Raw genomic sequence first — 14262 nt, 5'->3', positions numbered from 1 at the left:
GACTCTATTCTTATTAAGCCCTAGCCTCAGGAGCAAGAATTCAGAACTGTCGGCTCTATCCAGAGATGCGGGTCATGTGGAATTCCTCCCATCAGGAGAAGTTCTACTTGCTCCGGATCGTAGCTTTTTAGCTAAAAATGAAGATCCTCTTGCAAGGTGGGCTCCTTGGAAGGTTATCCCACTTCCACAGATCCTTCTCTCTGCCCAGTATCAACCCTTAGAGCCTTTCTATCTCGTACTTCTTCTAGATCCTCGGGTGCTCTCTTCATGAGAGAAAAAGGTGGTACTTTGTCAGTTAAAGGTATTAGACAACAAATCCTTTACTTCATTAAACAAGCCAACCCTGAGTCATTCCCAAAAGCACATGATATCAGGGGAGTAGCCACCTCTATTAACTATTTCCAACATATGAACTTTGAGGATCTTAGGAAGTATACTGGATGGAAATCCCCGACAGTCTTTAAACGGCATTATTTAAAGTCCTTGGAATCTTTAAAGTTTTCAGCAGTAGCAGCGGGAAACATAGTTTCCCCTGATACTGCTTAGTAGTTGTAGTATTGATCCAGGTCTCCTTTCTACCTACTTCAACCAACATGCCTCAACCTATCACCAGGCTACTCATCATCATAGCCTTAGCCGTTGTGTGTTATAGTGGTCTGTCCCTTATTTTTTTGCTAGGGGCAGCCACATTTGTACTGATATGTACTCCAGTGGTCCTACCCTTATTTTTATGCTAGGTTAGGCCACAATATGTTGTATAAATTTTACATTTAGACTTGTGATAACTTCAGTCACAATGTGTTTGTATATATTTGAATTAATTGTATTATTTGTATTAATGATGGATTTGAGTGTACCTACCCTTATTTTTATGCTAGGGTAGGACACATGTATGTATATAATTGCACTTTTATGTTCTAAATAAGTAAATTCAAACAATTTCTTTATTTTACATGCATATTATGTTATTGTTACTACCTTTTAAGTACTTTAAGTTTACTAACATTCTGTTATTGTTTACCATAGTTAGTTTAAGTACTTATTTTGTGTGCCGTATTGATTTACTTATATTATATCCATCATTTTAACATGTTTTTCATTTTTTCCTTTTCCATCTTGTCTGTTTCTCTGGTACTCTTTCATAGGCCGACACGAGCTGAGCCCAGAAAAGGGATTTTGACGAAGGAAAAATCTATTTCTGGGTGATTGGCTCGTGTCGCCCTATGAAACCCATCCCTTTTATGGCTTGCTTTCCCCCCCTTGCAGGACAAGATGTAATTTTGTTTTAATTAAGGATGACCGCTAGGGGCGCTGCTGTCCGTGGCGTCCTCTAGTAGTAGTAGTAGAGGCTGCATCGCCCAGTTGGTATCGCTCTCTCTTAGGGGGATTCTGATAGGAAGTTCTAATTGGTGTTTGTCTCGTGGTAGTGTTCCACACTCGCCCCTATTTCATACCGACACTTCTTTTTAAGAGTGAGCGAGTCAGTCTTACTGACATTTTTCTTAATTTTGTTTTTTCTCTGGTAATTTTAGGATATTTTACCTAGAAAGATGATATTAAGGATTACTTTCATAGGGCGACACGAGCCAATCACCCAGAAATAGATTTTTCCTTCGTCAAAATCCCTTTAGAGGGAAGGTCGCCAGAAAACTCAGCTTGTTACTTAAAGCTATTTATTTACAAAAGGCCCGTGCTGGGCTGGAGAAAAGGTAAAGGATGGCTCCACTGGAGCTGTTATAGCTGGTTTTCATACACTTGGGGTAATGCACACTTGCGGGCAGAGAGACGGCACGTGACTCATGGAATCTTTATGCAATATTCAGTGTATCCTTGTAGAAGAATGCGGCCTGACCTCTGTTCAGGTCTGGGGTTCGTGTCCACCAGTACGTCGTGGGTAGGCCTAATTTTGGGAGGCTGGCCGGGTGGACATCTGTCCTGGACTACCGACTGCAGTTGACTGAGAGCGATACTGGTTGTTTTCGAATCACGGGGCTTCCAAAGACCGCCTCGAGCATTGCCTGAAAGGTGGTAAACACAACGCCAGCAAATTGGGAAGGAAAATAGGTCTTATTGTAGAAGTCCCTAAAATCCATCTCGAAGCCTAGCTACTCTTGTGACTTGCCTCTCTTACCCTAAGCTTCCGTCAGACCGGAAATATCTTCCCTACGACATACCCACTCTCCCAACAACAGTTACCTTAGGAGAAGGCATGGCTGCTACTTTTATAATTAAATATCACTAAAACTCTGCTGGGAAGGCGAGGCGTTCTATAGACGTAGCAGCTCCCCCTGTTAAGAAGGCATTCACTCCCTTTCGGGCGTGAAGGTCTTGGCTTAAATAAGTTGATCGCCTCGACTACCCAGTTCTCCTACTCTAACTTGAAGTTTTTTTGAGCAGCGATACGGCTGACTACAATGGCCTACCTAACTTATAGGCAAAGATGCTAAGTGTACTAACTTAATGTAGTGATGTAATCTAGCCTAAGTAATAACTACGGGTTGTCTGTGACGACAGTCTACTCTACCCCTAGATAAGGTTACTTGAAAATTCTACTTGCTATTAACCTAATGCCCTGGTACTAAATCATTAGCCTAACCTACTCAATACAGATAAATGAAGACGCAATCATTCCAAAGTGTGGTACGCTTAGCAGCAGTTCAGCGACGGAATTGTTAAAATACATAATGAGAGGTAATGATGCGGGGGGATGATGAGTGGTTAATTGACCAGGAGGGAAATGCAATGAGGTAATTATATTTAAGTGAGGGTTAGTATTACAATGGCTAGGGGTTAGAGGGTTAGTGCTACTGGCAGAGATCAGGCTGGCTACCTTCTCTGGGTAGGTGCCAGGATCATTCTGCAAATGAATGCGACACTGTACCTCGGGCACAGGTGTCAAGGAGAGCATGTGGCTCGTTTGTTAATATGTTAATGATTGGTTATGTCCCTTCTTCTTCTTCTTCTTATTCCTCCAGGACCTGGCTATACCAGTCCTAGGAGTAGACGGAGGTACAGACTCTGGGGAAAGGCCAGAAACGCCGGCAGGAGCAGAGGCAGTGGTAGCCTGAGGGATTTCAGGAGAACACCCTACTTCGGTATCTGCAGCAACCGTCGTAGAGGTGGAACCTACTGCAGGGGAGGCCCTCACTCCGGCTGCTGCGACAGCCGTCGTAAGGGGAAAACTCCAGGCTGACTCCTGGTCGGGCAGTTCCTGGCTTTCCAGAGGAGGTGAGAATGTTAGGTCTGCCGGAGGTTCATCCTCGGGCGACAGTGGTGAGGGTGAAGAAGACTCATGGACTTTGGATTGGCCATGGGCTGCGGTAAGCTCCATGCCTGTTGGAAGATCTCCTGTAGGAGGATCCTTGGTTAGGTTAGGCGCCGGCACTAGCTCGGGGCCAAGCGCAGAAGTCAAGTTCGGTGGTGGCTCTACGCCCAGGCTGGACGGAGCTTGGCACTGCTCAGTGCTGCCAAGTGGCACTGGCAGAGAGTTGAGGTCGACTGGACCTGTGGCGGGTACTGGAGGTGCAATACCTCTCAGCGTGCCCTTAGAAATGGGAGACCTCAGGTCATGCCCTAGGATGAGGTCGTAACCTCCTGGAAGGTAGCTTGCAACTGCAAGTGTACATACCTTGGCAAGGTGAGGTCGTACGACTCTCAATTGGACGGTGGAAGGATCACCTTACTATGATTGATGCCTTCAATCGTGATCAGTTGCGTCTATCAATGGTAGCCCCTCGGGGGATTTGATCTTCCCGTATCAGGGAGATTTGAGCGCCGGAGTCATCAAAGGCTCTGACATGGCTTGGTGGGATAATGACCTTGGATGGTGCAACGGTTATAGGGCCCCTGAGCTGGGGTCCTAGTAACGAAGGATTGGTAACTGCCATGGCGATGGCAGGAATATTGTAATTCGCGCACCCTACGTAGTTGGCAGACATGTGACCCTTGCGGCCACAGTCTCGGCAGAACTGGTTCGAGAACTTCTTCTGTGGCATTGGACGGTAAGGCCGAGATGGCCCACAGGTTGCGAATCTGTGGAGTCACCAAGGCTGGCAGTGTGCTCTGGCACAGGTGAAGAGTCCTCTCTGGCCGTGATTTGATGTGGTGAGGTAGCTTGGCCCTGGAGTGGTGTGGGGGAGGGACATCCCCAGAGGAGGTCCCGTCCCAATAGGAAACCTACTCCATGCCGAATCGTACGCACTACACCTAGGCGGTGAGGTTTGGTGCACCAAGGAGTGGTGACCTGCAGGACGACTGTGGGAACGGTCTTGGACTGCCCCTCGACCCAAGTCATGGCCCACCTGATGTGTTCGTCGACGGTGGCACTGGGTGGCACTTGGTCCCTGTCTATGAGGCACAAATCGGATCCGGTATCTACCGCAACTGGCAGAGTCACAGGTAGGGTAGAGCCATCCAGGTGTGCCACTGTGACTGAAGTGGTCCACACCCGCTCAGGGTGAGACCTGGACTCGGGCATAACGGTCGAGGGAGTTGTGGCACTGATCAGGTGGACGTGCCTGGTCGAAGGCACGTGCTTGGGGCACCCTGGATATCCAGGGGAGTAGTGCCCTGTAACCCCACAGGCTCTGCAGGAGTCCCTCTGCTGGGCTGGTCTCCGGAAGGCATCTGATTGGTCTTGAGAGGAGGCTGAGGCACCGTTCGGTGGCCTAGGAGGGTTCTGAGGGGGTTTGTGGCTCTCAGCGCTCTTGAGGCGGCACTCTGCTGCGAGGTGACCCACTTTCTTGCAAATGTTGCAAGTCCGTGGGTGTCCTTGGTGGGCGTCCTTTGGCCGAGTGGATCCAGAGAGATGACCGGGTGGCACTATGCGTCGGTGGACGGTGCTGTGAGAGGGGTTGAAGGTCTCCCAGTCGTCAGCCAGGCGACAAGCTTCCGCAAGTGTCTTGGGTTGCTTGTCGTTAAGGTGCACTGCGAGTGGCCCAGGTACACACTGGTAGAGGTCTTCCAGCATGATCCTGTTAAACAGGTCCTGGAACTCGGTGCACGACATGGCCTCGAGCCAGCGCTTTCCGCTTGGATTTTGTGGTAGGAGTAATCTCCCCAGGCCCAACCAACTTCCTTTGCCTGACCTCTGAAACGCTGCCTCCACCTCTCCGGGGTGATTTCATAGGCCTTTGTAATGACCCGGCGAACTTCCACCAGGTCCCCTCGCTGACCCTGATCCAGTGAGCGGAGGGCAGTCTTAGCCTTGCCGTCCAGGTGCTTGGCAAGCAGGGCGGCCCTCTCTATCTCAGTGGTAGGGTAGTTTTCGAATAAGGCTTCCACTTCTTCCAGCCATGCCTCGGGCTCATCCTCAGTCCACTTCGGGATGAGAGCGTTAATGCTGGCAATAGGGTTGGACGACACTGTAGGCGTGGGCTGGGAGCTGGCTGCATGCTAGGGCTTCGGCGTTCACCTGTCGTGCCTTCTCCACTCGAGCTCCTTCTCCTTGAGAGCTAGCTCATGCTTCCTCTCTCTTCCCTTGCCTTCCTCTCTGCTTCTTTTTCCTTCCTCTCTGCTTCTTTTTCCTTCCTCTCTTCTTCTCTGGCGGCTCTCTCTTGCAGGAGCAGATCATCCACCTGCCCCTTCACCCACTGGTGAGTTCCTGCCCAGTGTAACCGGCGTTCGTGCCCAGAGCCATGAGGGTCTGGAGCCTTTCCAGCTCCATGGATATATGTGGTTGGGCAGCAGAAGCCATTTCCTTCCAGGCTGCAGTAGAGGCCTGATGAAAAAAATCTTAAAGGACCGGGTGCTCTGTGGCACTTTGGGGAGTGGCACCTTCTGATGAGGCAGACAAATCAAATGGAGTGTGCGGCGCACGTCACACTAAGGGCGTTCCGCAGGACGGCACGCAGGTAGAATGGCTACCTGTACGGCCTGTACGGGTGCAATGGCACTTATGAGGAGGCGCTCCTTGTTTGGAGCACTGGTATCGTGCTGGTGTGTCCCGTCGGACGACACTAGATTGCAGTATACTTAAGTATACCGAAGTGAAAGGGCACTGCTCATGGCAGAGTGTAATGGTGGAGGAGAGAAAGTAAAAGGTGGGAGTACTTCAGCAGCCAGTCGATGAACAGTGTCAAGAATTAGTGACACTGTAAAATGATAAGACCTGACGTGCACTGGTGGTGGCCAGTCCTAAACTGGTAACGACTTCCCTGTCTGGAAGTAATGAATTTGCGTGGCACACTGTGCGAATTGTGCTTGCGGTACACGCAAGTCTTTTGGGATAAAAATGAACAAGACCACTCGGGCAACGACAGGTAATGGAAATTTTAGAAATGCTCAGGCCCTCGCTGAAGTACTCGGTAAATGAAACAAATAAATGTTTGCAAACTGCAATGGACACATGCGCGTACGTATCACGCTGTGTAAATGAAAGACACAAGAGACTAAAATAATGTTAATTCTGCATGCTATAATTAATGGTAAGATGTAGTACTCTTGGCTTCGTGAATAATGGGTTCTGGTTTTCTCTCTCTCTCTCTCTCTCTCTCTCTCTCTCTCTCTCTCTCTCTCTCTCTCTCGAGAGGTGGAAATGATATATGAATGACTCCCTTATATTTGAATTGAACTACTAATGTTAGTTTAATATGACGCAACTTGCGTTAAATGATTTACTTACGTTAACGTTTACTGAAAGAATTGCTTTTGAAAACGTTTGATGAAAAATGATAACGCGCTCGCGGTGGACGATGTTTACGTTAATGTTAGCGGCTTGCGCTTATGAAATGATTTGCGTTTCAATATGAATTTTACAAAGACACGATTTACGTTAACAATTCTTGTGATTTACTCTACTTGAGATTTACGTTAACTTTATGTAAGATTACTAGGTCCCTGTGAACAATGAAATGACGGTAAGGATTTTAAAACGATAATGTTAGCAAACAATTGTAAAAGAAGAGGTTACGTTTAGTGCGAAGTGAAATGAAACTTCGCTCAGCGAGCGAGTGAGTGAGCAATGCGAGGTGAAACACGGGAGCGAGCTGACCAGCGCGGGCGAATCAGCTGATTCTCTGTAAATGCGAAGGCAATTTACAACACAAAATTCTACTTTCTTATTCAAGGCGAATTACGTTAATTTCTCTGGCAGGACGATAGATACTAGTACCGAGATCAATATTATTTACGTTAAAACTTTGAGACTTACGTTACTTTGCTTAAATGGTTTAGATAATTCTGAAAGGGATAAAAACGTGGCTGCCGCTGTGAGCGAAAACGAAGGCTGGTTGAGACCACGCAGGCGCGAGAGAGCGCGAAGCTGAATTAGCTGAGAGGTAAGCGGTTACCAACACTTGGAATGAAAACTAAGTTAAAAATGGATTCCCTAACATATCACAGACAAATGAATTGTACACTTCTTTTGCCGTAACTATTAGTAAAACACTCCTAACTAGCTAGGCTTTCTAATACAGCAATAAACCCTGGCAAAGCACTTCCTAGTTTGATCTGGTCCTTTCTGGCATCTATCTGCACACGTGTTAGTGTGAGCTCCTACGAGGACAGCACAAAGTAACAGAGAATTCGCGGGGCAAATTGTTTGCTCGCCGCTAAAATAAAGCTCTGGCGCATTCGCCGTTACAATAATAAGATTTCTACCTACGCTCTTTTGACCACTTCAACAATAAAAATACTTAACGTACCTTAAGCTAACATTGGTTATAGAATAATCATATTAAGAATGGAATACTTACCGTGAGTCAGTGTGTCTTCTTTCCCTGCAAGTGTGCTTGATTTACTTTTTGTAAAATAATTTACAGTTTACGTTTTACAACGGATAGCGCGATTTACAAGCTTTTTTTAAGCAAGCTAGGTTCAATCCAGGCAAGATTCGCCAATTTTACGTATATAGCGGCCTTGAGGAGAGGCTAGATACGTAAACGGAAATAATTGAGGGATTTCAAGAGGGAAGTGCTTTAACTTACCGTAAACTGATAGTTATTATTAATTTCTTTAGAGGGAAGGTCGCCAGAAAACTCAGCTCGTTACTTAAAGCTATTTATTTAGAAAAGGCCCGTGCTGGGCTGGAGAAAAGGTAAATGATGGCTCCACTGGAGCTGTTATAGCTGGTTTTCATACACTTGGGGTAATGCACACTTGCGGGCAGAGAGACGGCACGTGACTCATGGAATCTTTATGCAATATTCAGTGTATCCTTGTAGAAGAATGCGGCCTGACCTCTGTTCAGGTCTGGGGTTCGTGTCCACCAGTACGTCGTGGGTAGGCCTAATTTTGGGAGGCTGGCCGGGTGGACATCTGTCCTGGACTACCGACTGCAGTTGACTGAGAGCGATACTGGTTGTTTTCGAATCACGGGGCTTCCAAAGACCGCCTCGAGCATTGCCTGAAAGGTGGTAAACACAACGCCAGCAAATTGGGAAGGAAAAAGGGATTTTGACGTAAGGAAAAATCTATTTCTGGGCGATTGGCTCGTGTCGCCAGCGAAATATCCTTTAATCTATTATTTCTAGGGTAAATGTACTAACACATACCAGAGAATAAATAAAATAAAGAAAAAGGTCAGTATAACTGACTCGCTCACCCTCCAAGAGGGTGTCGGTATGAACACTAGGCGAGTGAGACCACTACCACGAGCCAAATGCCAATAGAAATCTCCCACTACAAAACCCTCCATGAGGGGAGCCGACCCACAGAGTGAGCAGCTCGTACTACTACTACTCCATCCATGCTGCCGACTGCTGCGCCTCTGGTGGCCATCCTGAAGTTAGCAGACAATCTTGGGCGAAGGGACGGGTAGGGTGGGATTTCGCTGGCGACACGAGCCAATCGCCCAGAAATAGATTTTTCCTTACGTCAAAATCCCTTTTCTGGGCTCAGCTCGTGTCGCTGCGCGAAATCGTACCAGAGAAATAGCACAAGATTGTAAACAAAAGTAATAAAATAAATCAGAATAGGTCTCAAATAAAAGATAAAATAAATATAAAAGAATATAATTTGCTAAAAGATACATATACACAGTGATATAAAAATCGAAATATGCTTAAATTACACTTAATTCTAATCATGTTTCTTAACATAAGGTAATTTACATATATACAGAGGTAAATGGCTTACATGTATCAAAATGGTAATGTGTAAAGGCATGTATCAAAAATATTATAGCAATTAATAAAATCAAATGAACAAATCAATCAACAATGATAATATATAAAGGAATGTATATGACTTAATATACAAAACCCGTAACCATTATAAATAGGATGTATCCCCTAGCATAAAATAAGGGGATAACATCCATGAGACAATATCTAATAATCATCCGTGAGTGTCCCTAGCAAAAAAATAAGGGGGGGCACCCACTACAACATCATAAAAGCAGCTAAGACACAACGTGAATGTAAATGAGCAAGCAGGAATAGACGAACTGTTGGGTGAGGCAGGTAGAAAGGAGGACTGAATCTTCTACTACAGATTAGCTAGAGTCAGGGGAAACTATGTTACCCGCTGCTACTGCTGAAATTTCAGAGCTTCCAAGGACTTAAGGTTAATGACGTTTGAACAACTGTCGGCGATTTCCATCCGGTATACTTTTTCAACTCATCGAAGTTCATATGTTGGAAATAATTAATTGAGGTGGCTACTGCCTGACATCATGTGCTTTCGGGTGAAAGAGTCAGGATTGGCTTGCTTAATAAAGTACAGGATTTGTTGCCTGATGCCTTTAATGGATAAAGTTCCACCTTTTCCCTCCTAAAGAGGGGACCCGATGAGGAAGAGAGGTCCTGGACAGAAAGGCTCGTAAGGTTGAAACTGGGCAAAGAGATACATCTTGTGGAAGGGTAGTACCTTCCAAGGTTCCCACCTCATCAAAGGATCTTCATTCTTTGCTAAAAAGCTACGTTCCGGAGAAAGTAGGACTTCCCCTGTGGGAAGGAATTGAATATGATCCAGGCTCTCTGGATAGAGCGACAGTTCTGAATTCTTGCTCCCGAAGCTAAGCTTAATAAAAATAGGGTTTTTCTTAAGAGCATTATAAACGAGCATGTGTCATTATTGGTTTTGAAGCCAGTTTTAGAACATCGTTTAAGAACCATGAAACTGACGTAGGCCTTACAGAAGGTCGAAGTCTAGCACATGCCTTAGGAATAGACGAGAAGTAGGAATCCGTCAAAATCTATGTTGAACCCAAATTGAAATATCTTTTTCAAGGCTGACTTGTTTGTCGTAATCGTGCTAGCTGCTAAACCTTTTCAAATAGGGATCTGAAAAAGGATATAGCTTGAATTAACTGTCATGATTCTAATATCGATTCTCTCAGGAAGATTGCTAACTTTTTGACAGCAGCATCATAACTGTCTCAAAGTTGAATCCCTTTTATCGGATTCCAAGAAGAGAATATTCTGAGGGTCAATATTCGCATCTCTTTTTGCCGCAAACTTCATGAAATCCATAAAGTTAGGGTTTTGAGAATCCCTGAGGAAGCGAACACAGTCTTCGTTTGTACTGACTGGGAGAGCCTGGGATTGGGGATCCGAAGAGGGCGAAGGCCCAGTTCCAGAATTAGGGGATACCAATTGCTCTTCGGCCAGTCTGGGGCTACTAGAGCCACTTGACCCTTGAATGTCCTGAGTTTGTTTAAAACTTTCATGAGAAGATTCACTGGAGGGAAGACATAAATCTTCTTCCAGTTGTTCCAGTCTAGAGCCAGGGCGTCCGTGGCATAGGCCAGAGGGTCCAGGTTGGGGGCTACATAACACGGCAGTTTGTGGTTCGCTTGAGATGCGAAGAGATCCACCTGTAGCCCTGGAACTCTTTGAAGGATCCATTGGAACGAACTGTTGTCCAGTGACCATTCCGACTCTAGGGGCACTGATCGGGATAGCGCGTCTGCTATGACGTTTCTCACTCCAGCTATGTGAGTGGAGGAGAGATGCCAACTGAACTTGTCTGCCAGGGAGAAGATGGCTACCATGACATGATTTAGATGACGTGGACTTGGAGCCCCTCCTCGTTTATACAATGTACTACCACTGCGCTGTCCAGGACTAGCTTTATGTGGGAGTACTTTGGTGGGCGCAACCTTTTTAGAGTCAAGAACACTGCCATTGCCTCCAGTACGTTTATATGGAACTGACGGAACTGAGGTGACCAAGTTCCTTGAACCTTTTTGACCTGGGAATACCTCCCCAACCGCTTAAGGACGCGTCTGTGTGGATGGTGATCCCTGGTGGAGGGAACTGAAGGGGTACTGACACTGACAAATTCTTGACTTTCGCCCACGGCCGAATCGACAGAGTATGGGAGGATAGATTCCATTGAATGCCCAGCCACTGAAAGTTTGACTCTGGAGTTGAGTCTTGACTTGGTCCTGTTTATCTTGAAGCCTAGATATTCCAGGAACTGAATCACTTTCAGTGTAGCTCTGTTGCATTCCTCGACTGTTGAAGCCCAGATCAACCAATCGTCGAGATACGCTACTACCATAATCCCTTGTGTTCCTGAGTTGTTGCACTACCACTTCCGCTAGCTTCGTGAACACCCTGGGTGCCACGTTGAGTCCGAAGGGAACTACCTTGAAGGAGAATGTCTGGTCTCCTATCTTGAAACCAGATACGGACGGAAGTGTCTTGCAATAGGGATATGATAGTAGGCGTCTGTAAGATCGATAGAGGTGGGTGACGGCCCACAAGGGGAAAAGTAAGGTTCCGCACCTGCGAGATCGTGAGCATCTGAACTTTGTCGCAGCGGATGGCTAAGTTTTAAGCGGGACAAGTCTAAGATTACCCTTCTTTTTTGTGAGCCTTTTTCTTTGGCAGCCTGAACAAGCGACCTTGAAATTTTAATCTCTTGACTCTCGCTATAGCTCCTTTTCTGAAGGAGGTCCTCCGCGTACTCTGTCAATTCCTTGGAAGGAAGTTGACGGAAAGGTCTGGCTGGAGGTGGTTCGTCAACCAGCTCCAACCAGGCCTTTTGACACTATGCTCTGAGCCCATTCGCTGAAGTTCCACCGGTGGCGAAAGTGAAACAGCCTCCCTCCTACCTGAAGTTCTTCATTGGTTCTGGTAACCGCCTCGGCCTCCTCTGAAGTGCTTTCCCTATTAAAGGGGCCTCCCGATCCTCTCCCACAAAGAAAGGAACGCTTACCTCTGCCTCCCTACCCGAGCGGTCATACTTCTGTGAAGCTTGACTCTCGAAGGCTTGATTGTAAGCTGGAGAGATGGCGTAAGAGGTGGAGGGCTGAGGCTGAGGGATATCACATAAATTGGCTGTGATTGAGCTTTAGAAGTGGAAGGTTGGGCTGTTTGCACTAAGGGCACCGCTGGAACTTGCTGAGGAAAGCGTGGCTGCTTTTTCTGGTAAGGTTGGTTTGGAAACGCCTGGGTTTCCTCTGTCCCCTTACCTTTAGCTGTTTAGGTCTTGCCTCCTCTTAGCCGTAAGGCCCCAACGGTCCTTAAGGCTCTGGTTCAGCCTCGTAGCCTCTGCCTGGACTTCTTTCACCATAGCTTCTGGGAAGAGATCTGCTCCCCAGATGTTAGACGAAAGTAACCTATTCGGCTCATGCCGAATGGTTGCCTCTTGTAGGACATGCTTCCTACAATTCGTTCTAGCAGTGGCAAACTCAAACATATCTGACTGTACCGTTTGAGTCAGGGATTTGGTCATGAGCTTAAAAAGCGGTTCTGAGCCATAGGCTATGGTTGCTACCTCGGTCATAGCCATAGAGTTAATTGATCTGGCTAATCGCGATTTCGCGTTCAAACTCAGCCTGAATAAGGCTATCTGGGAGCCTGGGTAGCTTTTCACCAACTGCTCCATAGCACAGTCCGGTTTGAGTTTGCCAGCTGAGAAGGTGTTCGGCAAGTCTTCCCACAATTCTCCGGCTGAGGGGAGTAACGGAGATGTGGGATCTGCTTCCTTTAATTGAGGTATGGGTTCCCCCTTCTGGGCCGCTGGGATGGTAGACCTCGCGATCTTTGTCAGGAACGGGAGCGGGGTACTCTCATCCATTGTGAAAATGGTAAAGGGACTCTTTAAAGGTTGTATCTTGGTATTAGAACAATCCATGTCCTCTAAACACCTGAGCCATTCTCTCTGAGCCTGGTCTCGTGAATAGAGGACTGTCTCCTTTGGTACCCTATCATCCCGAACCATGGCTGAAGCTGTGAGCCTTGCGTAGCCTATGAACGGAGGCTGGAGGTCTTCCGGGTAGAACTCGAAGTCCTCTATCCTTCGAGTTCCAAATCCGGTATAGAAGTGAGACCGTCTTGGAAGGGGGCGTATGACGCTACTCTCCATGGGTTGTTCATCGAGAACGGAGGTAGCGAGTCATACGGAGGAAGCTGAGTTCCACTTGTATTGGAAAGTGGAGGAGAGGCTAGAGGAGTTCTTCTCTCAGTCCGCCTATAATGGAGTCTTGGGAAGTAATCCTATCCGACAACCGAGAGTCATTTGTTCCATGCTACTCTTTAGGGACCCAACCAGGTCGCCCACCTGTTGCAACAGGCCAGCATTGGAGTCCAAAGCCGGAGCTGCTGCGGAGGTGGAGGGGTGGCTCAGAATCGGAACCAAGGGTAGCGGAACTGGTGATCTCTGACCGGAGTGCGAGATCTCTCTCTGGAGGATTTACTCCTCGAGGACTTAGAGCCGGAGCTAGAAAGCTTTAGGACCTGTCTGCTCCGGGATTCCCAGCCGGAGACTTACGCGAGGAGGATGAAGCTGAAGCCGTCTTCTTAGACGACGAGGACGTCTTTGTCAAGGATTTCACTGCTTGACCCTTGACCTTAGGTCTAACGAAGCGTCAGGAGGAGTATACAACTCATCACCTGTAAAGCCTTGGAAGGATGGAGAGGTTGCAGGAGTAGAAGGAAACAGTTACAAGCCCAAGGGTGAACCCTTGGGTGTCCAACCTTACCTACCTCGACCAACAGGTCGTCTACACCTACCATAGGTTCCACATTAATATCTAAAGTCGCGACGTCCGTGGAGATATCCTGGTCTTGGTCAGTTAATGAGGCAGCCAGCTGTTGTTGGATGAAGGCGATAGTTCGGGGCCGCCTCTACTGGGTCGACGTATCCTGTCGCCTTGCCTCGGGGAAGATTAATACCGCCAACCGTTTCTCTAGGATGTAGGGCATACCCTTGGCGGCGTTCTTCCCAAAACCGCCGACCCAGGCCCGCAGGGTTGCCAGTGCGGTATCCCTCACTGCGGCCGGCCTGGAAGAGAGGGCGTAGATTAGATTTAAGAATCACTTAAAACTAAAACTTAAAGTATAACTTAAACTTAGATGCCTTAAGTTAAAG

The 14262-nt window shown here is 47.2% G+C and overlaps 1 protein-coding gene across 1 annotated transcript in view; it reads left to right on the top strand.

The window, feature by feature from the left end:
* The window catches only part of LOC135224493 (sorting nexin-16-like), a gene marked incomplete in the record, with an annotated part of 163804 nt that overhangs the window by 124136 nt on the left and 25406 nt on the right, over nucleotides 1-14262 (top strand).

Source organism: Macrobrachium nipponense, chromosome 12 (genome assembly GCF_015104395.2).
Source record: "Macrobrachium nipponense isolate FS-2020 chromosome 12, ASM1510439v2, whole genome shotgun sequence".
Lineage (NCBI taxonomy): Eukaryota > Metazoa > Arthropoda > Malacostraca > Decapoda > Palaemonidae > Macrobrachium > Macrobrachium nipponense.
Note: the sequence above shows the minus strand (reverse complement) of the source record. Positions and strands in the feature narration are given on the sequence as shown.